The sequence below is a fragment of the Rhinoderma darwinii genome, chromosome 2 (assembly GCF_050947455.1).
Source record: "Rhinoderma darwinii isolate aRhiDar2 chromosome 2, aRhiDar2.hap1, whole genome shotgun sequence".
Lineage (NCBI taxonomy): Eukaryota > Metazoa > Chordata > Amphibia > Anura > Rhinodermatidae > Rhinoderma > Rhinoderma darwinii.
Window position 1 is genome coordinate 32,461,353 of NC_134688.1, and position 7,900 is coordinate 32,469,252.

A 7,900-nucleotide genomic window follows, 5' to 3' on the forward strand; every position below is an offset into this window, starting at 1 on the left:
CTATCAGAGGCCTAATACTTAACTTCCAGTTTGCCAGCAATGGAAGCCTCCTATGCCCCGCTCGGCAGCGGGGCCTAAAAGGCTTCCTGTACCATCGTCAAGATGGCGCCGGCTCAGCTTCCGGCTCAGAAGCTACGCCGGCGTCATCAGCAGTGGGTGTCCGCTGTATGTTACAGCAGACAACCCTCTGTAATGGCAGTAACCGGAGCTAGCCACCGTGACCAGCGCTCCTTTCATTTTTATTTAGCTGCGCAGACGCCGGAAGTCAGAGGTTAGTCATGGAGAACTTCGGGGGACTTTCGGTCCCCTGTTCTCCCTATCGCTGCCAGCGATCACACATGTATCCCCTATCCTGTGGATAGGGGATACATGTCTTTTGTAGGACACACTGTAGGTCGTTTTTTTTTGTGGGGTTGGGGCTGCATGGCGTTACCTACCGGGGGGGCTGTATGGCATTACCTACAGGGGGTGGGCTGTATGGTGTTACCTACAGGGGGGCTGTATAGTGTTACCTACAGGGGGGCTGTATAGCGTTACCTACAAGGGGGGCTGTATAGCGTTCTCTATAGTGGGGGCTGTATGGCGTTCTCTACAGTGGGGGCTGTATGGCGTTCTCTACAGTGGGGGCTGTATGGCGTTAGCGCCATACAGCCCCCTCTGTAGATAACGCCATACAGCCCCCACTGTAGAGAACGCCATATAGTCCCCTCTGTAGATAATGCCATACAGCCCCCCTGTAGATAACTCCATACAGCCCCCTCTGTAGATAACTCCATACAGCCCCCACTGTAGATAACTCCATACAGCCCCCTCTGTAGATAACTCCATACAGCCCCCTCTGTAGATAACTCCATACAGCCCCCTTTGTAGATAACTCCATACAGCCCCCTCTGTAGATAACTCCATACAGCCCCCTCTGTAGATAACTCCATACAGCCCCCTCTGTAGATAACTGCATACAGCCCCCTCTGTAGATAACGCCATACAGCCCCCACTGTAGAGAACGCCATACAGCCCTCACTGTAGAGAACTCCATACAGCCCCCTCTGTAGATAACTCCATACAGCCCCCACTGTAGAGAACGCCATACAGCCCTCACTGTAGAGAACGCCATACAGAGTCCCCGCTGTAGATAACAGTGCCAGTGGCGTAGCTATAGGGGTCGCAGTTGCGACCGGGCCCCTAAGCCTGAGGGGCCCACGGGCCCCCCTCGCCACACTTAGAGTGTCCGTATCATTGCTTCTTAGATAAAATCGATCTTTACACAGCGCAGGTGCAGCAGCGTGTGTAATCCCCCTCCCTTCTTGTGCTCTGAGGCACTGGATTGGAGGAGACGGGAGGAGGAGTCTAGATACACACACTGCCGCACGCTGTGTAAGGAGAAGCTCATGTCTTATCACAGCTCGTTTCCCCCACATCCATGTGAGTTCTGGACAGGCGTTACTCATACAGTTACATGGTCTTTCTTTAGTGGCTTTCCCTATACTGTTTGATCTTTGCTGTCTCTCTCTGTTCTTTCTATCCTGCAAATAGAGGACAGAACGGGAGGATTCAGCAGTGAGAGCAGCGCAGACAGGACACTGATAACAGGTTACTGAGGGTCATAATTCATTACAGGACAGCTCAGCCTCCAGTTATCGGGAAGACACTGATAAGGGGGCTAGAGGTTACTGTGGGTCATGATTGCACATTACTGGAGGTCTGGAGCTGTGCTGTAATGTGAAGCACACAGCTCTGCTATGCCAGTGTCTATTGGAAACTATAGATAATAAAGAGGCTGCTCCTACAGATTTGTTAGATAATATCTAGTATTAGTAGGCATTTTCTTAAGTTTTTTTTTTTTTACAGAATCATAAATTATCACCTATCCTTAGGATAAGTGATCATTTTGTTATCGCTGGGACTCACTGGCGTAGCTATAGGGGTCGCAGTGGTCGCAATTGCGACCGGGCCCCGAAGCCAGGGGGGCCCACAGCCCCCGCACCACATCAATAAAAAGTTACTATAGTAACTCGGGCCGCGGGCCCATTACTATAGTAACAGACTGTACTTACCTTCCTGGTTCCGGATTGCAGCAGAGGTCCTGACGTCAAGCGCTGTGCGCAGCGCATGACGTCACAGCGCTATGCGCCGCGCACAGCATCGAGAGGACAGAACTTCTGCCGCGGCTGAAGAGGAAGGTAAGGTTAGCCCCGACAGGCGGGGTCCGACTCCCGGGACCCACCAATCAGCTGTTTTGAAGGGGCCGCAGCACTCGTACTAGAGCTGCTTCCCCTTCATTCCGGTCACACTGTGAATCGGTGTCAGAGATTCACAGTGTGAGCGAGTAGTGAAATGAAGGGGAAGCAGCTGTCGTACGAGTGCTGCGGCCCCTTCAAAACATCTGATTGGCGGGTCCCGGGAGACGGACCCCAACACATCAGCTATTGATGGCCTATCCTGAGGATATATCCAAAGCAGAAAATTACCACAGCACTGGACCACAAGTGGGTGCACGCCTCAATAGGACCGGATCCGCGGTCCCCAATATCAGATAGACAAAATAGACGAGGAGACAGCACTTCACATGCTTGAGAAAGGTCCTGCTGGACTGAAACGTCGCACGGGTGATTAAAAAGCTGACATATGTTGGAAGTGCTGTCTCCTCGTCTATTTTGTCTATCCTGAGGATAGGCCATCAATGTTTAGGGACTGCACAACCCCTAAGCCTACGATGTAGCAGGCTTAGGGGGCCCATGAGACAGGATCACAGATTGTGTGATCCTGTCTGCTGGGCCCTGTATATAAGCGTACCACATTGTAGGTTTAGATACAGGGCCCCAGCACACAGTAATCTTATACTGTATAACATTACTGTCTGCTGGACCCTGTATCTAAGCCTAACACATGTGTTACTAATCATTTTTTGTGTGTTTTCTTACAGGTTCGGTCGTTGGACTACGTCGGATTCCAGGACTACTTCGATGACGGCTTTTTTATTTATGATCAATAAAATGATTAATGAGGGTTGTGTGGGTTTTTTTTTTTATTTCAATAAAATATTTTTTCTATGTCTTTGTGTTTTTTTTTTTAACTATATTACTACCGCCTTAGTAATGGCCGCCGGCTGATTGACAGCATCCTTTGCTAAGGCGGGGCTTAGTGTTAGCCGGTGCAGAGGCGAACACTAACCCCCTTTATTACCCCGGTACCCACCGCCACCAGGGGTGCTGGGAAGAGCCGGGTACGATCCTGTACTTGACCATCTGTAGTGATGGTCGGCCACTAGGGTGGCCGCAGGCTGGTAGTATCAGGAGGGGAAAGGCCAGATACAGTGGCCCTTCCCACCCTGGTAGGTGGTAGGTGCTATTGTTTTTGGCCTTCCCCAGCCTAATACTACCAGCCTGCGGCCACCCCGGTGCCTGCCCGTCACTACAGATGGACGGGTACTGGTTCGTACCCGGCTCTTCCCAGCACCCCTGGTGGCGGTGGGTACCGGGGTAATAATGGGGGTTAGTGTTGGCCTCTGCACCGGCTAACATTAAGCCCCGCCTCAGTAATGGAGGTTGTCAATCAGCCAGCGGCCATTACTAAGGCGGTGATAATAAAGTTTAAAAAGATACAAGCACATAGAAAAAATATTTTATTGAAATAAAAAAACAACCCCCATTAACCATTTTATTGAGAATAAAAAAACGCTGTCATTGAAGTCCTCGTATCCGAAGTCCAACAACCGAACCTGTAAAAAAACACAAACACACAAAAATAATCAGTAACACTTAAAGAAGCAAAATTATTATTCTTACCTTTCCTGGGTCCAGCGCTGGAGCTGCAATGTCAGCGAGCTGAGCCCTGTATCTAATCCAATCATGTGTGATACTGTCTGCTGGGCCCTGTATCTAATCCTATCATGTGTGATACTGCCTTCTGAGCCACTGTATCTAATCCTATCATGTGTGATACTGTCTGCTCAGCCACTGTATGTAATCCTATCATGTGTGATACTGTCTGCTCAGCCACTGTATCTAATCCGATCATGTGTGATACTGTCTGCTGAGCCAATGTATCTAATCCTATCCCTAGTTTATAGGGTCGTAGTGGTATAGATATGCTATGCTGTCTCCTATACACACATTTTTTTTTTGGGGCGGACACATATATATTGGGGCTATTTCCCCTGCCATTTTAAGCCCTTAGTGACGCCCCTGGCTGCTAGTAAACCGAGCAATGCCCCAAATTGTGGCAATGGTCACAGTGACTGATATAATAAACCAGAAAGAGAAGAAAAGTCACGACCAAGTATTTGCAAAATTACAAACAATCTTTATTTCAGTCAAAAATACACAGAAAACACATTACAACTATACACAGTAAAAAGAATGAACCCTCATAAAGAGATGGAATCCGAACATAAAAGCAGCCTGGTCCCCCAGATGTTAAAATGGTCACAAGATCCCACAAAGAGCATAAATCAATATTATTAGGCAGGTGCTAAGCATAGTACATTTGCACAGATAGATACCTAAAAAAATATACCAGCAAAGTGCAGTCATAGGCAAACTAATGAGCAGTATACCTACACCTACCTAGTGGAAAATGAGCAGGAGATCAGAACCGGGAGGGGAGACCGCTGCCAGACCCGACACGCGTTTCGCTGGTGCTTCGTCAGGGGTGATTGTGCTAGTGCTGCATTGGTGAGTCACTTAGGAGACCCAGCGATGCAGCTGAAAGTAGCGGACCGTCGGCCATGAGAAGATTGCGGGGGGAGGGGGCCCAATAAGAACTTTTGCATCGGGGCCCATGAGCCTTTAGCTACGCCCCTGGGGCAAGGCGTCTGGGCATAAGCGCGCGCAGGGGTCTGATGATGATGGTGGTGTTGGGGAGTGGTAGGGGGGCCCAAGCTGAATTCTTGCACCCGGGCCCATGAGCCTTTAGCTACGCCCCTGGATAACACCATACAGCCCCCTTCTGTATGGCGCTATCTACAGAGGGGGCTGTATGGAGTTATCTACAGAGGGGGCTGTATGGCGTTATCTACAGGGGGGCTGTATGGTGTTATCTACAGAGGGGGCTGTATGGTGTTATCTACAGGGGGCTGTATGGCGTTATCTACAGGGGGCTGTATGGCGTTATCTACAGGGGGGCTGTATGGCGTTATCTACAGGGGGGCTGTATGGCGTTATCTACAGGGGGGCTGTAAGAAAGGCACTATCTACAAGGGGGGGTTGTGTGACACCCAGGGGAGGGGGGGCCCCAGTCAAAAGTTTGCTATGGGGCCCAGTCTTTCCTATTTACGCCCCTGATTTTGTCCTCTGTGTCACCGTCCTAGTCAATACTAAGGGCTTACTCACACAAACGGTGTAAAATCAGCCATGAAAAACGTCATTTTTTCATGGCCGATTTGCATCCATGTGGGACCCGATTTCCCAGATCCCTCATAGACTTGAGTCTATTGAGGGATCCGTAAAAACAGGCAAAAATAGGACATGTCCTATATTTTTTAAAGGCCATTCACAGAGTCCAATAAAAAATAGTTGTATGAATAGCCCTATGGAAGTACAATGATTTTAATGTAGCCGTGTGACGGCCCTTAAAAAAACGTCCGTCACACAACCAATTATCCCGTTCGTGTGAATAAATACTAAGCAAAGTTGTGTTCTCAGGTACAGCATGTGCAGCTTCTGCTGGATTCTTGTGCAGTTATATATGTAAGTCAGTGGTACACTTTTTAAGTAAGGTGACACTAGACTTCACACCGGAACAAACACAATTACTGGATACGGGAACACAGGATACAACTAAGGGACCATTTGTTAGCAAACGTGGGAAGACACAACAACGCTCAGGCAAGGAGGAAGAGGGTAGAGTCCTTTTTATAATCCAGGGTGCGTTGGGATTGGGAAGGAAGCATTTTACAGGTGCACCCTAGGAGAGAGAGTGGAGCATTCCAGCCGCTTGTGCTGGCGTCTCCGGGGATGAAGATGCTGGTTAGAGTTCATTGGTTCACGAAGTTGGGGGACCCCATAGGAGAACTTCTCCGAAATTCCAATCAAGGACAGGAATGTGTTGGCGAAGTCCCTGCAGGACAGGGTTAACAGACTTAGACTGGACATAAAACGCTATCAGTTCCAAATGGAGGGCACCTATCTGTAGCCTCAGAGGTTTGGTGATAGACAGGATTGGGTCGGGCAGAGGCTGTCCATCTACTGAAGCGACTGCCAGAGGTCTCTCCAGAGGCACTCTGGCCAAGTGGAGATGATCTACCAAGTCTTGCTGTATACAATTTGCAGACGCTCCAGTATACAAATAAGCGGGGACAAAGTGTGATTCTTCACTGGTGAAGATAGTCACCGGAATAGAAAGTCTGGGACAGAATTTAGTAGTCGAGGTAGATTCATCTTTTATTGTCTCTACAATCAATCCTAGGTGCTGGAGTTTCCCAGATTTTGAGGGCATGGCCGCACGAAATGTCCCTTGTGACACCACAGTACAGACACAACCCAGTCGAACGTCTGCGTTGCCGTTCCTGGTCAGACAGTTGGAGTCTGTCTACCTGCACTGGCTCTACCGGAGATGCAACAGAACAGGGCAGTAGAGGATTTTGAAATTTGGGTGCCAGTCGACAAGACCTCTTCTCCTGGCGAACTTCCAGAGTACGCTCTTGGATCCTCATATCGATCCGTGTTGCCAGGAGTATTAAGGCATTCAAGGTAGAAGGATTTTTCTCTCAGGCTGCCAGTTCATCCTTTATATGAGTGTCAAATCCCTGCTAGAAAGTTGCCACTAAGGCTTCGTTATTCCAAGCCAGCTCCACTGCCAGCGTACGGAAGTGGATGGCGTATTCCGCTGTAGTTACATAGTTCGTACGGTTGAAAAAAGACACATGTCCATCAAGTTCAACCAAGGGATGGGAAAAGGGAATTAAAAAACTTCTACACATAAGAGCTTATTTTTTTGTTCTAGGAAATTATCTAAGCCTTTATTAAAGCCATCTACTGTCCCTGCTGTGACCAGCTCCTGCGGTAGGCTATTCCATAGATTCACAGTTCTCACAGTAAAGAAGGCTTGTCGCCTCTGCAGATTGAACCTTTTTTTCAAGAGCCCCCATGTTTTTTAGGGGGTTTTACATGGAACAGGATTTCACCATATTTTTTGTATGTGCCATTAATATATTTCTATAAGTTAATCATGTTCCCCCTTAGTCGTCTTTTTTCAAGGCTAAATAGGTTTAGTTCTCTTAATCATTCCTCATAACTTAGATTCTCCATGCCCCTTATTACCTTCATTGCTCTTCTTTGTATTTTTTCCAACTCCAGGGCATCCTTTCTATGAACTGGAGCCCAGAACTGGACTGCATATTCTAGATGAGGCCTCACTAATGCTTTGTAAAGTGGTAATATTACATCCCTGTCCCGCGAGTCCATGCCTCTTTTAATACACGACAATATCTTGCTGGCCTTTGAAGCAGCTGATTGACATTGCATGCTGTTATTTAGTTTATGATTTACAAGCACACCCAGATCCTTCTCAACAAGTGACTCCCCCAGTGTAGCTCCCCTAGGACATATGATGCATGCAGGTTGTTGGTACCCAGATGCATAACTTTACATTTATCTACATTAAACTTCATTTGCCAAGTGGACGCCCAAACACTTAGTTTTGTTTAAATCCGCTTGCAATTCACGAACATCTTCCATAGACTGAACATTACCACATAGCTTGGCGTCATCTGCAAAAATAGAAATACTGCTATTAATCCCATCCTCTATATCATTAATAAATAAGTTGAGTAATAGGGGTCCCAGCACTGAACCCTGGGGTACACCACTTATAACTGGGGACCATTCAGAGTAGGAATCATTGACCACAACTCTCTGGATACGATCCTTGAGCCAATTCTCAATCCAATTACAAACTATAT

At 47.9% G+C, this 7,900-nt stretch overlaps 1 long non-coding RNA gene across 1 annotated transcript; it reads left to right on the forward strand.

The window, feature by feature from the left end:
• Positions 1 to 1,339: 1,339 nt before the first annotated feature.
• Positions 1,340 to 6,759, forward strand: LOC142740434 (uncharacterized). The gene is made up of 2 exons (XR_012880665.1): positions 1,340 to 1,422; positions 6,406 to 6,759. It is a non-coding gene; the product is annotated as an uncharacterized LOC142740434 (long non-coding RNA).
• Positions 6,760 to 7,900: the final 1,141 nt, after the last annotated feature.